General features: G+C 43.6%; 1 pseudogene; it reads left to right on the top strand.

Moving 5' to 3' along the window:
* Nucleotides 1-2,901: 2,901 nt before the first annotated feature.
* Nucleotides 2,902-21,084, top strand: LOC147092258 (beta-1,3-galactosyltransferase 5-like; annotated as a pseudogene).
* The last annotated feature ends 3,610 nt before the right edge of the window (nucleotides 21,085-24,694 follow it).

Here is a 24,694-nt window from a genome sequence, read left to right as displayed (position 1 = left end):
AAGAGTGTGCACAGACGGACCTGGGTTTCATGAGCACAGATCTTTGAACGTGGCAAGACATATTGAGAGAGTAGTTTTCAAAGCATGTGGGATCTTGGGCTTCATAAATAGAGGTATAGAGCATAAAAGCAGGGAAGTTATGCTGGAATAACAACAGAAAATGCTGGAAAAACTCAGTAGGTCAGGCAACATCCGTGGAGAGAAATTTGAGTTGACGTTTCGTGTCGAACCCTTCTTCAAAACTGGAAAAAAAAGAAAATAGATCGAAGGCAGGGCTGCGATCGGACAAAAGAAGTGAAAGAAACAAAAGAAGTAAAAGTGCTAGACGAGATGGTAATAGGCTGAGATTAGGTGTAAAGTGTACTGGCAGGGCAAGAGATAGCTGCCAGGTGTGAGAGAGAAACAAAAGGAAAGGGGGGAGGAAAGGAGTGGAAAAATTACAAGAAAAAATGTGAAATAGGGGCCGAGGTTATGATCTGAAATTGTTGAACTCGATATTGAGTCCGGAAGGCTGCAGAGTGACCACTTTGCGGAACACCTCCATTCAGTCCGTAAGCGTGACCCCGAGATTCCGGTCGCCTGTCATTTTAATTCACTGCTCCATTCCCACTCGGACCTCACCGTCCTTGGCCTCTTGTATTGTTCCACGGAAGCTCAACGTAAACTCGAGGAACAGCACCTCATCTTCCGATTAGGCACTCTGCAGTCTTCCGGACTCAATATCGAGTTCAACAATTTCAGATCATAACCTCGGCCCCTATTACACATTTTTTCTTGCAATTTTTCCACTCCTTTCCCCCCCCCTGTCCTTTTGTTGCTCTCTCACACCTGGCAGCTATCTCTTGCCCTGCCAGTACACTTTACACCTAATCTCAGCCTATCACCATCTCGTCTAGCTCTTTTACTTCTTTTGTTTCTTTCACTTCTTTTGTCCGATCGCAGCCCTGCCTTCGATCTATTTCCTTTTCTTTCCAGTTTTGAAGAAGGGTTCGACCCGAAACATCAACTAAAATTTCTCTCCACGGATGTTGCCTGACCTGCTGAGTTTTTCCAGCATTTTCTGTTGTTATTTCGGATTTCCAACATCTGCAGTATTTTGCTATCGTACAAGTTATGCTGGACCTTTATAAAGCTCTAGTTAGGCCACAACTATGCTATTGCATACAGTTATGGTCACGACAGTTTAGGAAGGATGCGAAGGTGCTTGAGCTGGTTCAGAGGAGATTGTCCAGAATGGTTCCAGGGATGAGGATTTTTATCCAGAAGGTTAGGTTGCAGAGGCTGGGTTGTTCTCCTTGGAGAAAACGAGTTTGAGGGGAGATTTGATAGAGGTGGACAAGATAATGACGGGTTTGGATAAGGTAGACAGAGAATGGCCGTTCTCATTAGCTGATGATATAAGGACTAGGGGATACAGATTTAGCTTTAGATCTCCACTGTTTCTAGCATTGGACCTCTAATATTTCTAGCATTGAAATTCCAGTTTTTCTAGCTTTGGACCTCTAATATTTCTAGCTTTGAAAGTCCAGTGTTTCTAGCTTTGGACCGCTAATATTTCTAGCTTGGAAGTTCCAGTGTTTCTAACTTTGGACCGCTAATATTTCTAGCTTTGAAATTACACTGTTTCTAGTTTTAGATCTCCACTGTTTCTAGCTATGAACCTCCAGTGATTGTAAATTTGGAACTCCACTGTTTCTAGTTTTGGACCTCCAATGATTCTAGCTTTGAACCTCCAGTTATTCTGGATTTGGACCTCCACTGTTTCTAGATTTGAACCTCCACTGTTTCTAGATTTGAATCTCCAATGTTTCTAGCTTTGAACCTCCAGTGATTCTAGATTTGAACCTCCACTGTTTCAAGGTTTGAACCTCCACTCTTTCTAGATTTGAACCTCCACTGTTTCTAGATTTGAATCTCCACTGTTTCTAGATTTGAACCTCCATTGTTTCTAGTTTTGGACCTCCAATGTTTCTAGATTTGAACCTCCACTGTTTCTAGATTTGAACCTCCACTGTTTCTAGATTAGAATATCCACTGTTTCTAGATTTGATCCACCACTGTTTCTAGCTTTAGATCTCCAATGTTTCTAGCTTTGGACCTCCAGTGATTGTAGATTTGGACCTCCAGTGATTGTAGATTTGGACCTCCATTGTTTCTAGCTTGGGATCTCCACTGTTTCTAGATTTAAACCTCCAGTGATTGTAGATTTGGACCTTCACTCTTACTAGTTTTAGACCTCTACTGTTTCTAGCTTTGACTCTCAACTGTTTCTAGCTTTGGGCTTCCTCTGTTTCTAGCTTTGGATCACCACTTTTTCTACCATCAAAACATTATTCCTTTTACTGTATTTATAAATCACTGCTGACAAGATGAAAACCCGTTCAGACCCTCCTGTAACCTTCGACTTTTATTATGTTAATGGCGACTTCAACTTATTATATTAGACCAGTTACTGGGTTTTAAAGTCAGGGACAGAGGAACACCAGCCCAACAAGTTAAGAGCTGCTATGATGATTCGGCATTAACGTTTACATTACCAAGGCGAGTAAATGGAGATCAGATACAGATCAACCATGATCCAATTGAATGGCAGAACATGTTCGATGGGGTGAATGGCCTTCTACTATTCCTATGTTACTAATCAAGCCAAATAATCTTAAATTGCTAAGTGTTTCCCCTTGCATTGCCCGGATACCACCAAAATCAATGTGTTTATTTTGTTTTACAGTTGATTCAAAACATGAAGATCTTTCCTGGTGCAATATGTGGTTTCAAATTTCGTCCAAAAAAATGTTTACTTTTTTTGTGATCCTTTTGGTGACACTTGGTATATTTGGATATTTACTCTGCAACATTCCTGACCCTTGTCTTTACACAGAATTAAATGACACTTCCTATTTAATGTGACCTGATAGGAGATGTGATATCAGTCCCACATTTCTGGTCCTTCTCATCACCAGTGCCTAGGACTAGTTCGAAGCTCGCTCGGTCATTTGCCAGACCTGGGGGAGAGAGCCGACAACACAGGGCAAGAGGGTCATGACCTATATCCTGCTCGGGTACAGCCAGGAGCATCAAGAGCATCTGCTAGAGGAAGGTTTGCTGCACAAAGACATCATACAGAAAGAGTTCAGTGACACTTATTACTACCTGAACACCAAGGTGCTGATGGGACTGGAATGGGTGAGCCAATTTTGTCCGTCTGCCTCCTTTGTGATGAACACCGATTCAGACATGTTTGTCAATGTTGATTATTTAAGAGATCTCTTGTCGTGAACCAGTCGCAGGAACATCTACACCGGCCACATACAGAGATATGCAAGACCTGTCAGGGACAAATCCAGCAAATGGTACGTGAGTGAACAGGAATACTCTCTGGAAATGTATCTGCCATACTGCTCCGGCACTGGGTACGTGCTCTCAACTGATGTCGCCTGCCGAGTTTGGAACGTTGTGAATACCGTCCCGAAATTGAAACTCGAGGACGTTTTTGTCGGTCTCTCTCTGGCTAAGTTGAAGATAGCGCCGGTGGAACTCCACTCATGGCAAACGTTCCACATTTCAAAGGTCCCATTTTCTGTTTGTGACTTTTGTAAATTCATGGCCTCTCATAGGGTGAAACCCTCCAACTGCTGATCTACTAGAAGACACTGGCAGATGCAGAAACTGAGGACTGCCCTGGAGATACGTTAAGGGGGCCAACTTGTCCTTTGCCCCTCCAAATGCCACTTGCTCCAGTCCATTTATTGAGAGGCATCACTGCATGCTGTCTGAACCCATCACTGCGGCCGCAGGGGTGCAGGCAGAATACTCACTGCCCCTCCAAAATAAGCTGTGTCAAGTGCACTAAGGTGTTTCTCGGAGATTCGACAAGGTGTTACGGTTATCTACCCTTTATTGGAATTTGTAGATCTCCTTTGATTCACTACATTCTGTTCACTTTTAGGAAGGTTAGCTCCAGTATCGACTTCCATGCTGTAATTAAACGCTCCTTCCAGTTGTGGTGCTGCCGAGCCTCAGTTTGACATCTCCCACTTCCTCCGCCTGTATCAGAGAGAAGCCAAATCCACATCTCCACTTCCCAAATTGCCATTTACCTCGATTTATGACCACAAATAATAATATAAATTCAAGATATGTAAAGATGTTCATTTTTAAGGGAGTTAGCCATTGAACCAGAGAGAAGATGAGATTAATTTTTGTCTCGCAGCAACTTCTTATGATCTGGAATGCAGTGCTTTGAAATGGTTGTGGAAGCAGTTTCAATAGTAACTTTCAAATTAATTGGATAAATTCTTCAAGGGGAAATCATGCTGGGCTATGGGGAAGGATCAGAGGAGTGGGACTAAATAGAGGCTCTTTCACAGAGCCGGCACAGAAACAAGTTTCTTGATCAATCAATAAATTTAATCAAAGAGATCGTTGAAAATAATATCTGTCATTTTTTTCAGTAACTGAAATGTCTAATCTTCAAAATAAGTATCTAAATAAAAACAAAAATATCATTTTCGCATCAACATCATTCAATCTAATGATTGCATTGTTTTAAATATTTATTTCAGGGCCTTCCATGAAGATTTGCCTTCAAAGCCTCAGCATATCTCAGAAACTTGGGTTTACATGAAGATTTTTAACCTTTGAATTGTTAAATAAATCTTTCAAAGTCACATGTACATTCTAAGATGTTCGAATTTCTGAATCCCAGAAAGCCACATTTCATATTTCCCCCAATTACCTAACAACAGTGCCGTTCTCTGTGTTCACAAACTTTTAGGCCACATTCCCAGTGCTCGCTGATCCCAAGTCTGGACTCAGTGCTCTGACACCCTGAGATCCCCAATCATTTTCCCAGGGCCCTAAAACTAATGCTAAACCGTGAAACCTCAATGTACAAAAAAAACGTCGCTCTTACAAAACGGAATCTATCCATTCCGCCCAATCAGTCAATTACTTTATTTACCCTCCACACGAGCAAATAGCTCCACATTGACCGCCCCTGTTCCAAAACAAGTTGCGAATTTCAAGGTAATTGACAGGAAAGCCAGTGACGTCATGAGGAAATATTATTTTTGTACAGCGAGTCGTTGTTATCGGGAATGCAACACCTGAAAGGGTGGTGGGGACAGAATCAATAGTAATTTGCAAAATGGAATTGGAAACGGCAATAACCGTTGCTGTAAAATCCGTCTCACGGCATGTTATGAAACAATGAGAGTTTATTCTGTCCCGTTACAAGTTTAAATGTCCCTGTACTCCTAATTTATAGGAGGGGGCAGTCTCTCACTTTATTTCCCCATTAAACTGGATCCACAACGAATTCAGCTGTAACTTGCGCGAAATTTTTGGCAGAGATAACAGAAGTTCTCTCCCCGAGCGGGGCCTCACACACAGCTGGAAGATTAACTGATGTTCCCGGGTTAATTGTCCCCGTTTAACCATAAGATGATGGGACGATAAAGGGTTACTCGATGCGGCAAATGTATTTGGAGATTTGTCATGGTTCATGTCGGGACAAGTGACAAAGGGCAAAAAGGGCGGCGTTCTAGCTGAGGGATTATGTGGAGTGAGGAGCTAAATTATCAACCAGGTCTTCAAGGGTGCTAATCTCAGCATTATTACCCGGGCCACGTTCTAATTGTTAAAGAGACAAGCAGACCAGAAAAGTGAACACATGGCTGGATGAGTGGTGTATGAGGGAGGGGATCCATTTCATGGGGCAAAGTACAGGGCAAAGAGATAGCCATACCGTTGGAACATGTTGTACCTGAACTAAGACAGAACCAAGGTCCTAGTGGAACGTATAAATAGCGAGGCAAAAACACATTATTCTCATAAATGGGGTGGGGGGAGGATTCAGTCATAAACAACAGTAAAAATTATAATTGAACGATAAAAAGGATTAGAGCAGATTGCAGGTCATGACGTGATACTCCAGTGAAGGGAGTACTAAAATAATTAAAGCAGTTACAGCAGGCGAGACAAATAAGAAAGGTGTTAAGTTGAACGGTGTAAGAAAGACCGCATCAGGTCAAATACGTGTGCTACGTACTAATATATGGGGTATAAGCAATACATTGAATGAATTGGAGGCTGCAATGTGTCAAATGAATCCGAGTTTGCAGATGATACAAAGTTGGGTGTGAAAGTAAGGTGTGAGGCAAATGCAAAGATGATGCAAAGCAATATAGACAGGTTACGTGAGTGGGAAAGAAAATGGATGATGGAATATAAGATGGAGATGTGTGACCTTATCCACTTTGGTAAGAAAAAGAGGAAAACAGAATATTTTTAAATGGTGGAAGATTGGGTCATTTTGGACTTCAATTGAAACTATGTGTCCTTCTACACTGCAAGTTAGCCTGCAGGTGCAGTTAGGAAAGCAAATGACATATTAGCTGTGTGGTGGACCTGCGAGAGGCATAGAGTCAGCGAGAGGAGGATAAAAAGAGCGTGGAGAGGAGGCCTGGTACCGGAGCTGAGCGGTGGACCTGTGAGAGGCACAGAGCCAGTGAGAGGAAGAATAAAAGAGCACGGAGAGGAGGACTGGGACCGGAGCTGAGCGGTGGACCTGTGAGAGGCACAGAGCCAGCGAGAGGAAGAATAAAAGAGCACGGAGAGGAGGACTGGGACCGGAGCTGAGCGGCGGACCTGCGAGAGGCACAGAGTCAGCGAGAAGAGGATAAAAAGAGTGCTGAGAGGAGGCCTGGGACTGGAGCTGAGCGGCGGACCTGTGAGAGGCACAGTGTCAGCGAGAGGAGGATATAAAGAGCATGGAGAGGAGGACTGGGACCGGAGCTGAGCGGTGGACCTGGGAGAGGCACAGAGTCAGCGAGAGGAAGAATAAAAGAGCACGGAGAGGAGGACTGGGACCGGAGCTGTGTGGTGGACCTGTGAGAGGCACAGAGTCAGCGAGAGGAAGAATAAAAGAGCACGGAGAGGAGGACTGGGACCGGAGCTGAGCGGCGGACCTGCGAGAAGCACAGAGTCAGCGAGAGGAGGAAAAAAGAGTGCTGAGAGGAGGCCTGGGACTGGAGCTGAGCGGCAGAAATGCGAGAGGCACAGTGTCAGCGAGAGGAGGATATAAAGAGCATGGAGAGGAGGCCTGGGACCGGAGCTGAGTGGCGGACTTGCGAGAGGCACAGAGTCAGCGAGAGGAGAGAGAGAAGTAAAAATAATTGAAGTGTGACGTCACCAGAAAGCAGGTAAGTGATTGGTTGGTGAATATTGCTCTCTTTCTCGCTTTTTTTCCAAATTTAATTTCCGTGTTTTATAGTTTCTAGGGTTCCTGTTGCATAGCGGTGAGTGCTGGTAAAGAAGGGCACTGAGTATATAATTTAATTGTAGTGTAATTAGCGGTATTGATTTGATTTAATTTAATTTGAATTAATTAAAGGGTAATTAATGGCAGAACTGCCCGGCTCTGTGGCATGCTCCTCCTGCTCTATGTGGGAAATCAGGGACACTTGGTGTGTCCCTGATGATCAAATGTGCGGGAAGTGTATCCAGCTGCAGCTACAATCAGACCACATTGTGGCGCTGGAGCTGCGAATGAATATATACTGAAGCATTTGCGATGCTGAGCACATTGTGGATAGCATGTATAGGGAGTTGGCCACACCGCAGGTAAAGTCTGCACAGGCAGGAAGGGATTGAGTGACAACCAGGCAGACTAGTAAGCGCAGGCAGGTAGTGCAGTGGTCACCTGTGGCCATCCCACTTTCAAAGAGATATACCACTTTGGATATTGTTGAGGGGGTTGGGTTCTCGGGAGAAGGCAGCAGCAGCCAACTTTCTGGCAGCATGGGTAGTCATGCTGCACAGGATGGGAGGAAAATGTGCGGGAGAGCTATAGTGATAGGGTATGCTATTGAAAGAGGAATAGAAAGGCGTTTCTGTGGCCACAAATGAGACTCCAGAATGGGATGTTGCCTCCCTGGTGCAAGGGTCAAGGATGTCTCGGAGCAGCTGCGGGGCATTCTGGAGGTGGAGGGTGAACAGCCAGTTGCCGTAGTGCAGATATGTACCAACAATATAGGTAAAAAACTGCATGAGGTCCTAAAAGCTGAATATAGGGAGTTAGGAGGTACATTAATAAATAAGCCCTCAAAGGTAGTAATCTCAGGATTGCTACCAGTGCCACGTGTCTGGTTAGTGTAGAAATAGAAGGATATTTCAGCTGAATACTTGGCTAGAGGATTGGTGCAAGGGGGAGGGATACAAATTCATGGGACAATGGAACCAGTTCTGGGGGTGGTGGGACAAGTAAAAAGTGGACGGTTTGCACCTGGGCAGGACCGGAACCGATGTCCTAGGGGCAATGTTTGCTAATGCTGTTGGGGAGGGTTTAAACTAAAATGGCAGGGGGCTGGAAACCTGTGCAAGGTGACAGAGGAAAGGTAAGCAATGGATAGAAACAAAAGGCAGGAAGGAGAAAAGCAAAATTGGAAGGCAGAGAAATCAAGTGTGGAAATCAAACAGGGCCACATTGGAGAATAATTCTAAACAGGACTAAGAGTGTTAAAAAATCAAGCCTGAGATCTTTGAGTTTAATGTGAGGAGCATTCATAATAAGGTGGATGAATTAGCTGCGTATATAGATGTAAACGGGAATGAGATCATTAGGATTATGGAGACTTGGCTCCAGGGGGACCAAGACTGGGAATTGAACATCCAGGGGTATTCAATATTCAGGAAGGAAAGGAAAAAAGGAAAAAGAGGTGGAGTAGTATTGCTGGTTAAAAAGGAGATCAGCAATAGTAAGGGAGAATATTAGCTCTGATGTTGTGGAAATTGTATGGGAATAGCTGAGCAATACCAAGGGGAAGAAACCGTTAGTGGGAGTTGTATACAGACCCCCAAACAGTAATGCTGAGTTTGGGGATGGCATTTAACGGCAAATTAGAGAAGCCTGCAATAAGCGCAGTGCAGGTATCATGGTTGACTCTAATCTACATATAGATCGAGCTAACCAAATTAATAAAAATACTGTGGAGGAGGAATTCGTAGAGTGCATACGGGATGGTTTCCTGGACCAATATGTTGTGGAACCGACTCGAGATCAGGCCATCTTAGACTGGGTATTATGCAATGAGAAAGGATTAATTAACAATCTTGTTCTCCGAGGCCCCTTGGGGAGGAGCGATCAAAATATGATGGAAATCATCTTTAAAATGTAAGAAGTCACACAACACCAGGTTATAGTCCAACAGCTTTATTTGAAGTCACAAGCTTTCGGAGCGCTGCTCCTTCATCAGGTGAAGTGGAGAGATGCATAAAGACACAGCTTATATAGTCAGAGAATAATGTTAGATGTTTACAGGTAATCTTTCTAACTGCCATTTATCACACCTCGGCAGAGAGATAATCACAGCAATCAAAGGTGTGAATGGTGTCCAAACAAGTCACTCAGGAAAACATTACATCAAAGAACAATGAGGTGGGGTCACAAGGGGTCAAGGACATTCAGCCTCTGATCTGCGGGTAAGCATTCTCCAAGGTGGCCTTTGAGACACACGACAATGCAAAATCGTCAAGCAGAAACTGATAGCCAAGTTCCGCACCCACGAGGACGGTCTGAACCGGGATCTTGGGTTCAAGTCACGCTACATGTAACCCCACCTGACGTAAGGTCATCCAGACTCGAGTCATCATTGGCTTATTCTCTCTACACAGATGTGGCCGGACCTGCTGTGATTTCCAGCAAAAAAAATGTTTTTTGTCTGTTTTTCTGTTTTTCACACAGACCCCAGCATCTGCAACATTTGACCCCTTGTGACCCCACCTCATTGTTCTTTGATGTAATGTTTTCCTGACTGACCTGTTTGGACACCATTCACACTTTTGATTGCTGTGATTATCTCTCTGCCGAGTTGTGATAAATGGCAGTTAGAAAGATTACCTTTAAACATCTGACATTATTCTCTGACTATATAAGCTGTGTCTTTGTGCATCTCTCCTCTTCACCTAATGAAGGAGCAGCGCTCCGAAAACTTGTGACTTCAAATAAAGCTGTTGAACTATAACCTGGAGTTGTGTGACTTCTTACATTTGTCCACCCCAGTCTAACTGCGGCATCTCCACACCATCATTAAAATGGAGAGTGAGGCAGTTGACTCAGAGACTAGGCTCCTGAATTTAACTAAAAGAAACTAGGAGGATATGAGGCACGAGTTGGCTAGGATTGATTGGTGAACGTTACTTAAAGGGCTGACGGTGTACAGGCAATGGCAAACATTTAAAGATCGCATGGATGAACTCCCAAATTTGGTCATCCCTGTTTGTCATAAAAATAAAACAAAAAAGGTGACTCAACCGTGGTGACAAGATACATTATGGATAGCATAAGAAACAAGGAGAGGACGTGTAATTTGGCCAGAAAAAGCAGCAAACCTGAGGGGTGGGAGCAGTTTAGGATTCAGCAAAGGAGGACAAAGGGATTAATTAAGAGGGGTAAAATAGATTATGAGAGCAAGCTAGCTGGAAACATAAAAACTGACTGTAAAAGGTTCTATAGATATGTGATGAGAAAAAGATGGGTGAAGTCATGCGTAGGTCCCTTGCAGTCAGAATCAGAGGAATTTATAAAGGGGAACAAAGAAAAGGCAGGCCAATTAAATACATACTTTCGTACTGTCTTCACAAAGGAGGACACAAATAACCTCCCAGTGATCTCGGGGAACATAGGATCTAATCAGAGGGAGGAATTGAATGACATCAGTATTTGAAGGTAAGTGGTGTTAGGGAAATTGACGGGATTGAAGGCCGATAAATCCCCAGGGTCTGATAATCTGCACCCTAGGATAGTTAAGAATGCCCTAGAAATAGTAGATGCATTGCTGCTCATCTTACAAAGATCTATAGACTCTGTAACAGTTCCCATGGATTGGAGGAGAGCTAATGTAACCCCACTATTTAAAAAAGTTGGCAGAGAGAAAACGGGGAATTATGGACTGGTAAGTCTGACATCGGTAGTGGGGAAAAAGCTAGAGTCCATTATAAAAGATGTAAAAGCAGAGCACTTGGAAAACAGTGACAGGATCGGACAAAGTCAACATGGATTTACAAAAGGAAAATCATGCTTGACTGATCTACTGGAAATTATTGATGATGTAACTGGTAGAACATATAAGGGAGAACGAGTAGATGTGGTGTATTTAACTTTCAGAAGGCTTTCGATAAGGTCCCGCATAAGAGATTAGCGTGCAAAGTTAAAGCACATGGGATTGGGGGTAAGGTACTGTCTTTGATAGAGAACTGGTTGGCAGACAGGAAGCAAAGAGTTGGAATAAAAGGGTCTTTTTCCGAGTGGCAGGCAGTGACTAGTGGTGTACCGCAGGGATCAGTGCTAGGACCCCAGCTATTCAAAATATATATAAATGATCTAGCCGAGGGAACTAGATGTAATATCTCCAAGTTTGCAGATGACAAATAGGTGGGTGGGCGTGTGTGCTGTGCGGAGGGTGCTGAGAATCTCCCATATTATATTGACAGGTTGGATGATTGGGCAGATGCATGGCAAATGCAGTATAATGTGGATAAATGCGTGGTTTTCCACTTCGGTTGCAATACAGGAAGACAGCTTATTATCTGAACAGCAATTGATTGGGAAAAGTGGAAGTGCAACGATGCCTGAGTGTCCTTGTGCACCAGTCGCTGAAGGTAAGCATGAAGGTGCAGCTGGTAGTTAAGGAGGCATATGGTATGTTGGCCTTCATAGTGAGAGGATTCATGTACAAGAGCAAGGATGTATTGTTGCAATTTTACAGGGCCTTGATGAGACCACACCTTGAGTATTGTGTGCAGTTTTGGTCGCCTTATCTGAGGAAGGATGTTCTTGCAATGGAGGGAGTGCAGCGAAGATTCACCAGACTGATACATGGGATGGCAGGAATGACGTATGAGGAGAGATTGGGTCGATTAGGCCTGTATTCGCTAGAGTTTAGAAGAATGAGAGGGGAGCTCATTGAAACTTATAAAATTCTAACAGTACTGGACACACTAGATGCAGGAAGGTTGTTCCCGATGGCGGGTGAGTCCAGAACCAGGTGTCATAGTCTAATGATAAGGGGTAAGCCATTTGGGACTGAGATGAGTAAGAATTTCTTCACCCAGAGAGTGGTGAACGTATGGAATTCTTTACCACACAAGGCAGTTGATGCCAATTCATTAAATATATTCAAGAACGAGTTAGATATATTTCTTTAGGCTAAGGGCATCAAGAGATAAGTGGAGAAAACAGGGACATGGTACTGAATTTGGATGATCATCCATGATCTCATTAAATGGCAGAACAGGCTCGAGGGGCCGAATGGCCTACTCCTGCTCTTATCTTTTCTGTTTCTATGTTTCTATTACAAACCGATTGAAGTATAATATTAAATCAGTCACTCTGCAATTTTATACGTCCTTGCTAGGGATGTTGAGGATGGGGATGTTCATTGATCTTTCTCCCTCCGGTTAGTTGTTTAATTGTCCACAACCATTTATGACTGGATGTGGCAGGACTGCAGAGCTTTGATCTGATCCATTGGTTGTTGGGTGACTTAGCTCAGTCATTAGCATGTTGCACTGCTATTTAGCATGCATGCACTCCTGTGTTTTAGCTTCACCACATTGGCACCACATTTTCAGGTACGTCGGTTGCTGCTCCTGGCATGCTCTTCTATATGCTTCATTGAACCAGGGATGTTCCCCTGGCTTGATGGTAATGGCAGAATGATGGATATGCCAGGCCATTATAAGATCGCAGAGGGAACCTGGATCCAATTGATTCGAGGTTGAACCGTACTGGGGACAATAATTTCTCCTTATGCAGCACAAGCAAGGCTTAATACATTACACTGTTTGAGCAGTCGTTTGGAGAGGACACTTGAGACTTACATTAATCTGTTAATCTCCGGGTAGAAGCGCAACCGTGAAAAAGTTGCACCCTATGTCTCTGGTCACTCCTCTTCCTTTTTCTCCCGAGTGTCTCCTTGAATCTTCCTGAAATCTTCTACAAAATGACCCAGAAATTCGGGTCCCCATGCAAGAGTACACGCTGGGTACTCATGCATCGGCCCAACGAAAGTGCCGGTTTTGTGCATGCACTGCACATGCGTGGGAAACCGGAACTTCCATTCCCTTGAAAGAAGGGGTTGACAGGTGGAACGCGTGCACCAGAGAGGCAGTGCGTGCGCATCAAACTTACGTTTTTTTTGCGGGTTTCTCCGGGAGGGTAAGTCTCCAGCAGTTACACTTTTACAAAGCAGACGCAAGGCCTGCTTCTAACAAGGTAAGTGGTGAATTAATTAAAGTTAAAACATTTTTCCACAGGTTTATTATTCTTAAATACTTTAGCGAAAGATAATGTTATTTTTAGCCCCATTAGAATATGTAATTAATTTTTTCAAAATTTTAAATTATTGTTTAAAATAGTTGTTTCTTGTTATTTATAGATATTTAAAAAATATTGTCCCAGAAATTCGGGTCCCCACTCGAGAGTACGCTCTCGATACTCACGTGTAGGCCCAACCAAAGTGCCGGTTTTGTGCATGCACTGCACATGCGTGGGAAATCGGAACTTCCGTTGCCTTGAAAGAAGGGGTTGACAGATGGAATGCGTGCGTCAGAGAGGCAGCGCGTGCGCATCGAATTTATGTTTTTTTTGCAGGGTTCTCCGGGAGTGTAAGTCTCCAACAGTTACACTTTTAAAAAGTAGGCGCAAGGCCTGGTTTTGACAAGGTAAGTGGTGAATTAATTACAATTAAAACATTTTTCCACAGGTTTATTATTTTTAAATGCTTTAAAGAAAGGTAAGTTTATTTTTAACCCAGTTAGAACATGTAATTAATCTTTTCAAAAGTGTAAATTATTGTTTAAAATAGTTATTTCATATAATTCATAATTGTTATAAAAATGTGATTTTGTAAAATTAATTGAAGTTTTAGTGATGTTTTGGGGCTTATAGTATTTATAGGTTTGACAGCTCTTCCTGTCAAATTTATGAATGAAGCATTCCCTGCTACCATTGGTTCTCCATGGCCCACATGATCCCAAGGGATGCTTTGAACTAACTACGCCCCTGGTATACGCAAGCACTATGCGCCGGCAGTTGCAGGTGGCCCAGGATTGGAATACCACGGGGGCCCACAGCACAACGTCCAGCGCGCAAGGTAAGTGCAGGTTAGAGTCTTGTGCCCTCGGGAAGCCTCTGACACGAATTTCTGGGCCTTTGTGTCTGTTAAGATCCCCCTGTTATACACTTACTCGCATTCAAAACCTTTTGGACTCTTACTGTGCAATTGCTGGCTGCCATCCAAAAGCCCTCAAATCAAATCACAGAGATGCCACGTCCGCTCCTACTTGGCTTACGCATGTTCTAGACATAAGTGAATAATACATCAACTGTTTTTGACCAACAAGACACATATTTGGGTTAATTATGGCAATACAACGGCACATGTCTCCAGTTTGCAGAGATATAGCGTCCTAGCTGTTTCTGTGAAAGGCTTAGGTTTTCGTTTTGTTGGAGAAGTCGTAACATTCCATTACAGTGGCAGCTACACCTGACCTTGCCTCTCAGGCTAGTTGCACTCTATGTATCATCCTTACTGTGGCTAATATCCACCTTTCACCCACAACCTCCCTATTCGGCTATAGCAATTCTCTTTCTCATCCATAAGCTTACAGCATAAGTACATCATTTTAATTATAAGCGCAATGATTACAAAAATATAATTCAGGTTACCATTACATAAAAATGATGATAACAGATTTCTACATTTAATTCATATACATGATTATAACCTCATTACAGATGATTGGATTGGAGGCAGTTATAGAGTGGTGTTCCCCAGAGGTCTGTACAAGGACCATTGCTTATCTTGATATATATTAATGACTTGAGCTTGGGTTTACAGGGAACAATCCAAATTTTCAGATGACAGAAAACTTGCAAGTATAGTGAACAGTGGGGAGGATAGTGGTAGACTTGAAGAAGACATAGGCAGGTTGGTGAAATGGGCAGACACGTGGCTGATTAAATTTAACGCAGAAAAGTGTGAAGTGTTACATTTTGGTGGGAAGAACGAGAAGAGGCAATATAAACTAAAGTGTACAATTCTAAACTGGGTGCATGAATAGCGAGACCGGAAGGTGTAGGTGCTCAAATAGTTGAAGGTGGCAGGGCAGTTTGAGAAAGCGGTTAAAGAAACATTCGGTATCCTGGGCTTCATAAATAGAGGCATAGAGTACAAAAGCAAAGAAGTTATAATGAAAGTATATAAAACACTGGTTCAGCATGAACTGGAGTATTGTGTCCAATTCTGGGCGCCACACTTTAGCAAGAATGTGACGGCCTTAGAGACATTGCAGAAAATAATTCCGAGAATGATTCCAGGGACGAGGGAATTCAGTTACGTGGATAGACTAGAAACACTGGGGATATTCCCCTTAGAGCAGAGAAGGTTGAAAGTAGATTTCATAGATATATTCAAAATCATGAGGGGTTTAGACGGAGTAGATAGAGAGAAACTGTTCCCATTGGCGAAAGGGTCGATGAACCAGAAGACACAGATTTAAGGTGATTGGGAAAAGAACCAAAAGCAACATGAGAAATATTTTTTTATGCAGCGAGTGGTTAGGACATGGAATGCACTGCCTGAAAGGCTGGTGGTGGCAGACTCCATCGGAGCTTTCAAAAGGGAATTGGATAAATACCTGAAGGAAAAAAATGCAGGGCTACGATGAAAGGGCGGGGAAGTGGGACTAGCTCAAGTGCACCTGCACAGAGCCAGCACGGGCTCGAGCGGCCGAATGGCCTCTTTCTATGCTGTAAATATTCTGTGTTTCTATGATTATCGATATTTATTATAAGATATTAAATCAATATTCTAAAATCCAATTAATGCATGATAATCTTGCACCATGGCTTTACAGATTGTGGTCTTATCCAATTTTGTGGCTGCTGATGGCGCACGGCGTCTAGTAGAAGCTATGTTTTGAGCTGCTAATTCTGTTCTGAATCATTTAGCAAGGTGGTCGTGCCACACAACACGTTGGAGGTTCTCCGCAGTGAATAGACGGCACTTCGTCTCGACAAGAACTGTGCGGTGGTCTCTCCTAAGTATACTGTCATAAACAGATGCATCTGCGACAAGTAGATTGCTGTGGACGAGGTCAACTAAGTTTTCCCTCGTGTTGTTTTTCTCACCACCTGCCCCAAGCTGAGTCTGGCAGCTATTTCCTTCTGGAGTCGGCCAATTCGGTCAGTAGAGGTGCTACTGAGCCAGTTTTGATTTTGGACATTTAGGTCCGCCTCTCAGAGAACATTCTGTGCCCTTGCTACCCTTAATGTTTCTTCCAATGGTGTTCAACATGAAAGAGCACTTCTTCGTCACTGATGGAGGCTGGTATGTGCTAATCAGCATGAGGTTTGCTTGCCCATGTTTGGCCTGATGGCATGAGACTTCATGAGGGCCGCAGTCAATATAGAGTATTCCCAGTGCCGCAACTTCACGAATGCATACCACACTGTTGGCACATCTTGGAGGTTTCTCCTGCTGGTGGGACAGCACATACCCACGGATGGTGATAGAGGAGCCTTGGACATTAGCTGCCTGACTGGGCTTTTGGCAGGTGGTGAGAGAACAATCACGAGAGTAAAAACTACTTGACCTCGTCCTCACCATCTACCTGTTGCAGATGCATCTGACAATTACAGCACTGATAGCAGTGACCAGCGCACGGTCCTTGTGGAGATGGAATCCCGTGCTAAATGGGATAGAATCAGATAAGATCAAGCAGCTCCAAGCTGGGCTCGGTGAGGCGCGTGGCCATCAGCTGCAGCAGCATTGTATTACACCTGAACCTGTAAACTCATGGCACAGCATATCCCTCATTATGCTGTTACCATCAAGCCAGGGCCTTTGCAACCTTCTTCAGCCAGTATTGCTGAGTGGATGAACCGTCTCAGCCTGCTCCTGAGATCGCCACCTTCACAATTAGCTCAGAAATTCGGGTCTCCACGGGTGAGTACGCACGGGGTACTCACCTGTAAGCCCAATGGAAGTGCCGGTTTCCTGCATGCACTGCACAAGCGCGGGAAACCGGCACTTCCAGTCCCCTGAACGAAGTGGTTCAGAGGTCAAACACGTGCATGGGAGAGGCTGCGCGTGCGCATCAAACTTAGGTTTCTTTTGCAGGTTTTCCCGGGAGGGTAAGCCTCCAGAAGTTAGACATGTAAAAAGCAGGCGTAAGGCCTGCTTTTTACAAGGTAAGTGGTGAATTAATTAAAATTAAAACATTTTTCCACAGGTTTATTATTTTTAAATACTTTAAAGTGAGGTAAGTTTATTTTTAGCCCCGTTAGAAAATAAAATTATTTTTTTCAAAAATTTAAATTATTGTTTAAAATAGTTATTTCATGTAATTTTTAGTTTATTTAAAAAATGTGAATTTTTTAAAACATTTATTTGAAGTTTTAGTGCTATTTTGGGGCCGAGGTATTTGTAAGTTTTGACAGCTCTTCCTGTCAATCTTATGAATGGAGCACTCCCTGCTCCGATTGGCTCTCCATGTCCCACATGATCCCAGGGGACGCACTGAACTAACTGCGCCCCTGGGTTACGCAAGCACTGTGCACCGGCAGCTGGACCAGGCCCCGGATCGGAATTCCACGTGGGCCCACAGCTCAATGGCTGGCGCGCAGAGTAAGTGCAGGTCGGGGGCTCGCATCTGCGGGAAGCCCCCGACCCGAATTTCTGGGCCAATGTCAGTTTCATCCAATTCGATTCACTCCATGTGACATCAAGAAACGACTGAGCGCGCTTGATACGGCAAAGTCTGTGGCCCGACAGCATCCGGGCTGTGGTGCTGCAGATTTGTGCTCCAGATCCAGCTGCACTTCTAGCCAAGCTCTTTCAGTACAACTACAACATTGGCATCTACCGATATAGTGAAAAATTACCCCGGAATGACCTGTCAACAATAATCAGGACAAATCAAATTCGGCCAATTAACGCCTCATCACCTTACTCTCAATTATCAGCAAAGTGATGGAAGGTGTAGTCGCCATTGCTATCAAGTGTCCCTTAATGATCAATAACCTGATCATGGATGCTCAGTTTGGTTTCCACCACGTTAACATGGCTCCAGATCTCATTACAGCTTATTCCAAACTTGGACAAAGGATCAGAATTCCAGAGGTGAGGTAACGATGATTGCCCCGGACATCAAACAGCATTTGACCTAGTGTGACGTCCAGCAGCCCTGGTAAAATTGACGTAAATTGGTTACAGGGGGAAAATAATTCTCTGGCTGGAGTCATACCTAGCAAAAAGGAAGATTGTTGCAGGTCAGTCATATCAGCCACAGAACATCGCTGAAGTATTTCCTCAGGGCAGTGTTCGAGACACAACCATCTGAAGCAGCTTCATCATTGAAGTTCCAGCCATCATAAGAACAGAAGAGTCTGGATGTTCACTGCTGATTACAGAGTGTTCCGTTCCATTCATAGTTCTTGGGATAATGAAGCCCACATGCAGCGAGAGCAGGACAACTTGCGGGCTTGGGCTGAAAAATGGCAAGAAATATTGCTGACAGACATATGCCAGGAAATGAAAAAATCCAAAAAGAGTGAGTGTAACCACCTCCCCTTGAAAGCCAACGGCATTACCATTGTCGAAACTCCCAGCACAAACATCGTAGGAGACACCAATGACCAGAAAATTAACAGGAGGCGCCAAATAATTAATGTGGCTGCAAGAACAGGTCAGAGGTCGGGTGTTCTGCGGCGAGTATCCCACCTCCTGACTCCCCAAATTCTTTCTCCCATTTACAAGGCAGGAGTGTGATGGAATACTCGCCACTTGCCTTGATGAGTGCAGCTCCAACAACACTCAAGTAGCTCAACAGTTCCAGGACAAAGCAGCTCTCTTGATTGGCACCGATTCACCACTTTAACCATTCACTCCGTTCACCTCCGTTGCACTGTGACTGCAGTATGTACCATGTACTGCAGCAACTCGCAAAGTTTCTTCGACAGCCCCTCCCAAACATGCAAAATCTGTCGCCTGGAAGGACAAGGACAGCAGGCACATTGTGAAAACGACCACCTGCCAGTTCAACTCCAAGTTACACACTATTCAGACTTGGAATTATGTCTCCGTTTCTTCGTCGCCCTTCGGTCAAGATCCTGGAAATCCCTCCCTAACAGCACTGTGGGAGGACTTTCAACAAATGGACAGCAGTTGTTTAAGAAGGCGGCTCACCACCAAATTCTCAAGGGCAACTGGTGATGGGCAATAACGTTTGGCTTTGACTGTGCACACCAACATCCCATGAGCAAATAAAAAAAACGTCAGAAGCAGTAATGGTAGAGATGAGTCATCACCCATTGGCTTAGATTATTGTTACCAGCAGTAACATTTGAGATGGGTCACTACCAGCAATATTAAAATCGGATCACCAGGAATAATGGTGATTAGGGTCACCTACATTATTATTAGAGCCATGTAAGCACCAGTAATATGATCGTAGAGTCACCAGCAGGAATGTAACAGTAGGGGCATAGCCATTAATGTTAGAGTAGGGTCACCCCCAGTCATGTTAAAGTAGAGCCACCGCAAGTAATGTTTGAGTAGGGTCACCCCCAGTCATGTTAAAGTAGAGCCACCGCAAGTAATGTTTGTGTAGGGTCTCCCCCGTCATGTTAATGTACAGGCACCACCAATAATGTTAGTGTAGGTGCATCACCTGTTTGTTAGAGTAGTGTCTTCACCAGTAATGTTAGAGCAAGAGCACCACCAGTGACGTTAGAGTAGAGCCACCAACAGTAATGATAGAGTAGAGTCACCACCACTAAAGTTAGATTAGGGCCAGCACAAATAATGTTAGAGTAGGGTCACCACCAGTAATGTTAGAGTAGAGTCAGCACCACTAAAGTTAGATTAGCGTCAGCACAAATAATGTTAGAGTAGGGTCACCACCAGTAATGTTAGAGTAGGTTCACCACCTATAATGATAGAGTAGAGTCATCACCATTATTGTTGGAGTAGCGTCACCATCAGTAATGTTAGAGCCGATTCAACATCATTCATCATCACAGTAAAAAACACAGTTTAATTAGGCAATGGATGAGCGACAATTTCACCAAATTAAGATGAGGCTCCAAGAAAGATGAGGCAGCACGGTGGCATAGTGGTTAGCACTGTTGCCTCACAGCGCCAGGGACCCGGGTTCGAATCCGGCCTCGGGCGACTGTCTGTGTGGAGTTTGCACATTCTCCCCGTGTTTGCGTGGGTTTCCTCCGGGTGCTCTGATTTCCTCCCACAGTCCAAAGATGTGCAGGTTAGGTTGATTGGCTATGATAAATTGACCCTTAGTGTTAGGGGGATTAAATACGTGGGGTTATGGGGATAGGGTGGGATATGTGTTGGTGTAGGGGTTACGGGGATCGGGTGGGATATGTGTCGGTGCAGGCTCGATGGGCCGAAATGGCATCTATCTGCACTGTGGGGTTTCTGTGATTTCTGTGATTTCTGTGAAATCAACGCAATATCCGGGGGAATGTTTGCTTTATCCTTCAGGATTTACTGGACACGCGCAGAGTGCAGTGCTTCTGGGATTACTTTCCGTTAATGGATGCTAATAGACGGAGTTTCATGGACTGAGCTGTTCAATTTCCCCATTGGCGGCCCGGGCGCACTGAAGTTGAAAATCGCTCCTTGTTTGTTAAGTGACTGTAACTAAAGCCAATTATTGTGTAACCGGATTGTCCCACCGGGGCACCGATTGATCTATAAAGGGGGAGCATTTACGGATCTCAGAAACACTCAAGCCGGAACCGTAAACTAGCTCAGAATTCACACAAATCTTAAAAACAATGGTACGGCCAATAATTCTACAGATACGGGACATTTACTACCATGTCCTCGCAGCATTTGGCATTCCCGGTAAGTCAATGTATACTGTTGCCTAATACCTGTTGACTATCTCAGTGTTAATGTAACAGATTCCGAGAATGTCCACACTGCAGAGTCATTTATTCACCGGGATCAGTCGGTGAAAATCAACGGCAATTCCAGTCGCCCGCACGACCGCTGAGGCGCTGTTCCGGTCGCTGGATCGCGGGCACCGGGCGCTCAATATTCCTCCCTGTACTGAGGGAGGGCGAGGCTGATTCCCCGGCCTCCCCAACAACACATAGCTAATAAAGAATGTGTTGCTCAGTGCCCATCATAATCACGTCTTTTGTGCCGTTGTTCCCTGTCTACATTACGTTGATAATAACTCGGACTGCAGAAACTTCCATCCAACAGGCGTTTTACGAAATAAATTCCACGCTGGAAGGAGCTCACCTCCTCTCTGCAGCGTTTGAGTATAACTTGAACGCTTGTTTTTTATCGGAGTTGAGAATTTTATTTGAATTATATCTTTCCATTAATTGCCGTGTAATTATATTTAATACTTGACTGAAGTTTGCTGGACGGACGGCGTGTTTTCAGCCCCTCGATATTGAATGTTCAGTGATTACCTTCCTTTAAATAAAGTGTCTTCACCATCGCCTATGTTAATGAATAAAACCGTGCGATTAACGCTAAATAGGGACACATCTGAACATTTCCCCACAATAGTCTGTGAGATTTATCTGAATGACCCAGTTACTGACCTCTTGTTGCTCCTTCTTACAGCGAACCTACTGACAATCGTGATTCTCTCCAGAGGAAACTGCGGCCTTTCCAGATGTATCTCTGTCTACATGGTGGCCATGGCAACAGCAGATCTACTGGTCATGATCGTCAATTTATTAGTGAACCGCATTTTACGTTATTACTTTCCACATATATTCCTGTCGTTAACTGCTGTCTGTAAGTTCATTATATACCTGCAATGTGTCGCACTCTATCTGTCGGTGTGGTTTACAGTCTCGTTCACATTTGACCGATTTGTAGCTATATGTTGTAAGAAGTTTAAATCCAAGTATTGCACAGTAAGAACTGCAGCCGCGGTTATAACAACGATCTCTGTCCTGATCTGTTTACAGAGCCTCCTCTATTGGTTTGCATTTGAACCTGAGCGAATAATTAAAAATGTTCACTGGGGTTGCCGCTCCAGAGCGGAGTTTATTTCATTGCCTGTAGGTGTGGCGTTTTCCTGGTTACGTAGCATTTGTTTTTCTTGGCTTAGTTATGCTTTGATATTACTGTTTAATTGTTTGACAGCCAGACGTATTTTAGTGGCCAGTCGAGCCCGCAGGGGACTCCGGGGTCACAGCAGTGAGAATCATAGCGATCCAGAGATAGAGAGCCGAAGGAAATCGATCATTTTACTGTTCTCTGTATCGGGCAGTTATATATTGTTGTGGCTGACAGCTGTAGTATCTGTTTTAACTGCCAGTCTGATAAGCACCGTGCATTACAAAGGAGATTATGCAGCCCCTGCCTATATTGCCACTGAAACCGGATATATGCTCATGTATTTGAGTTCCTGTACAAACACGTGCATTTATGCAGCTACACAAACTAAATTCAGGGAAGAGTTAAAGCAGCTGATGAAAACTCCTTTGACATTTATTTGCAAATAAATAAACAATAAAACAAAATTTCTGGTCCAAACTAGAGTGCAAATACTATGGTTTGCTGTAGTGAAAATTGAAAGGCATCAGAGAACAGTTACTTCACTTTGTGTCTTGTGTTTGTTGTCTGCTGCTTTCCCCTGGTGAACAGAATCGATACCCGCTAAAACAGCGCACTTCCCGCTCAAGATCCAAAGAGAACAGTTATGACTGAGCTTCAGCAGTGGAGTAGAACATGTGGGCGTCAGCGTTAACCTGCTTACACCGTAGTTACTGGAATGAGACGCCCCAGTATAATTAATAGTTAAAGGTTTCTTTAATGTAGAACCTATGTGATACAATCGTGGTTTTCTGCAATTCTGTAATGTTGGTGTGAATGTTGCAGGCGCTGGTCTCCCCATCAGACTCCTCCCCACATTGTCTCCTGGACCAATAGAACGGGGCCTGTCTCCTGATCAGTGTCTCATGATGGAGACAGTAGGAACTTGACTCGTCAATGTGACACTAGACATCTTTGTTCACAAATGTTTACTTAAATCCCAAACTGGTCATCGAAATGTTGTAGAATTGATAACAGGGGAACAGATCATTTTAGCCAAGGAGTTCGTGTCCGCATTTACACAGCACCCGAGAAAATATTTCCATTCACTTTAAACCCCCTGATCTCAACATCCCATCAACCTATTTTTATTCATTGATATATACAATTTAAACTTGAAATGGACGTAATTTCTCCCTCTGTGAATTCCACAACCTCACAACTCTCCATGTAAAGAGGGTTATCCTACTCGCAGTTCTAAATCACTTCCGTTTATTCCTTTATCTATGGCAGTTAGGTCTTGATCCTGAACTAAAGCAAACTCTCTCATTCTATCAATGCTATCACGTCCCTTCTTAACGAAAGTCACCTTGGCACGACTCGTTGAAAGATATAAGTCTGGAATCAATGTACAATCTTTTGAAAACAACCCTACTTGAAAAGGTTAATGTGGTTGTGGAGAGTTTAATGTGTAAAACCAATGGGTAGAGATCTGCACAAAAGAATAGACCGCGATAGATATACGTTGCTGATGAGATATAGATTAATGCTGACATGAAATACTCTAATCCTATGACGGAGGGCACTGTACGGGAAGGGAAAATCAGACTGTCCTGAAGTCTGCTAATGCTATACTGTATTGGTTTATCTTAATGTATTAATATTTACCTTTAGCCTTTGCCTCTTAAGCAGTTAATTTAAAGTAGCACTGAGCTGATGAGCGAGGGCTCACCCTGCAGCAATGATCAGATTCAGGATGCAGTAAGAAGAAATGTAATTAAAGTCATATAATTTTAAACTGATTCATATATTTCATAGAACTTTACTCATTTGATAACAGTGTTGGAAATCTGTTAATTATGTAAAGGAAAACATCTGGAATGTCATCATAATTTTTTATTCGTTCATGGGATGTGGGAGCGCTGGCAAGGCCAGCATTTATTGCCCATCCCTAATTGCCCTTGAGAAGGTGCTGGTGAGCCGCCGACTTGAACCACTGCAGTCCATGTGGTGAAGGTATTCCTACAGTGCTGTTAGGTAGGGAGTTCCAAGATTTTGACCCAGCGATGAAGAAGGAACGGCGATGTACTTCCAAGTCAGGATGTTGTGTGACTTGGAGTGGAACTTGGAGGTGGTGGTGTTCCCCTGAGCCTGATGCCCTTGTCATTCTAGGTGGAAATGTTCGTGGATTTGGAAGGTGCTGCCGAAGGAGCCTTGGCGTGTTAATTTGTACAAATAGCACAGAAAAAAAGACAGAGTTATAATTAAACTTGGTCAAATAGCAATTAAAGGAACAAGAGTGAAATTATTGTTCATATAATGAACTAAGCTAATTATACGGGTCAGCCAAGAGGAAAACGTCCTCTTTAAGTAAAGATAACTATCATTTATGATAAAAGGATGAGACCATTAAATTTTCCTCATATAGATTTGTATTTTTACTTCTATATGATTAGATAATGCAAAATTGTGAGGATTGATACGAAGAGGCAGTGGAAATGTGACAGTTTGGACTGAGCATTCGCAATGGTCCAAGTAACTGAGTTCAGAATTACAACACGTTTGAATCCCCAACCAACAATCAGCAGCTGTGATTGTAG

This window comes from Somniosus microcephalus, unplaced genomic scaffold (genome assembly GCF_052327205.1).
Source record: "Somniosus microcephalus isolate GS21.2 unplaced genomic scaffold, FLI_Smic_1.0 unresolved_chr2, whole genome shotgun sequence".
NCBI lineage: Eukaryota > Metazoa > Chordata > Chondrichthyes > Squaliformes > Somniosidae > Somniosus > Somniosus microcephalus.
Note: the sequence above shows the minus strand (reverse complement) of the source record. Positions and strands in the feature narration are given on the sequence as shown.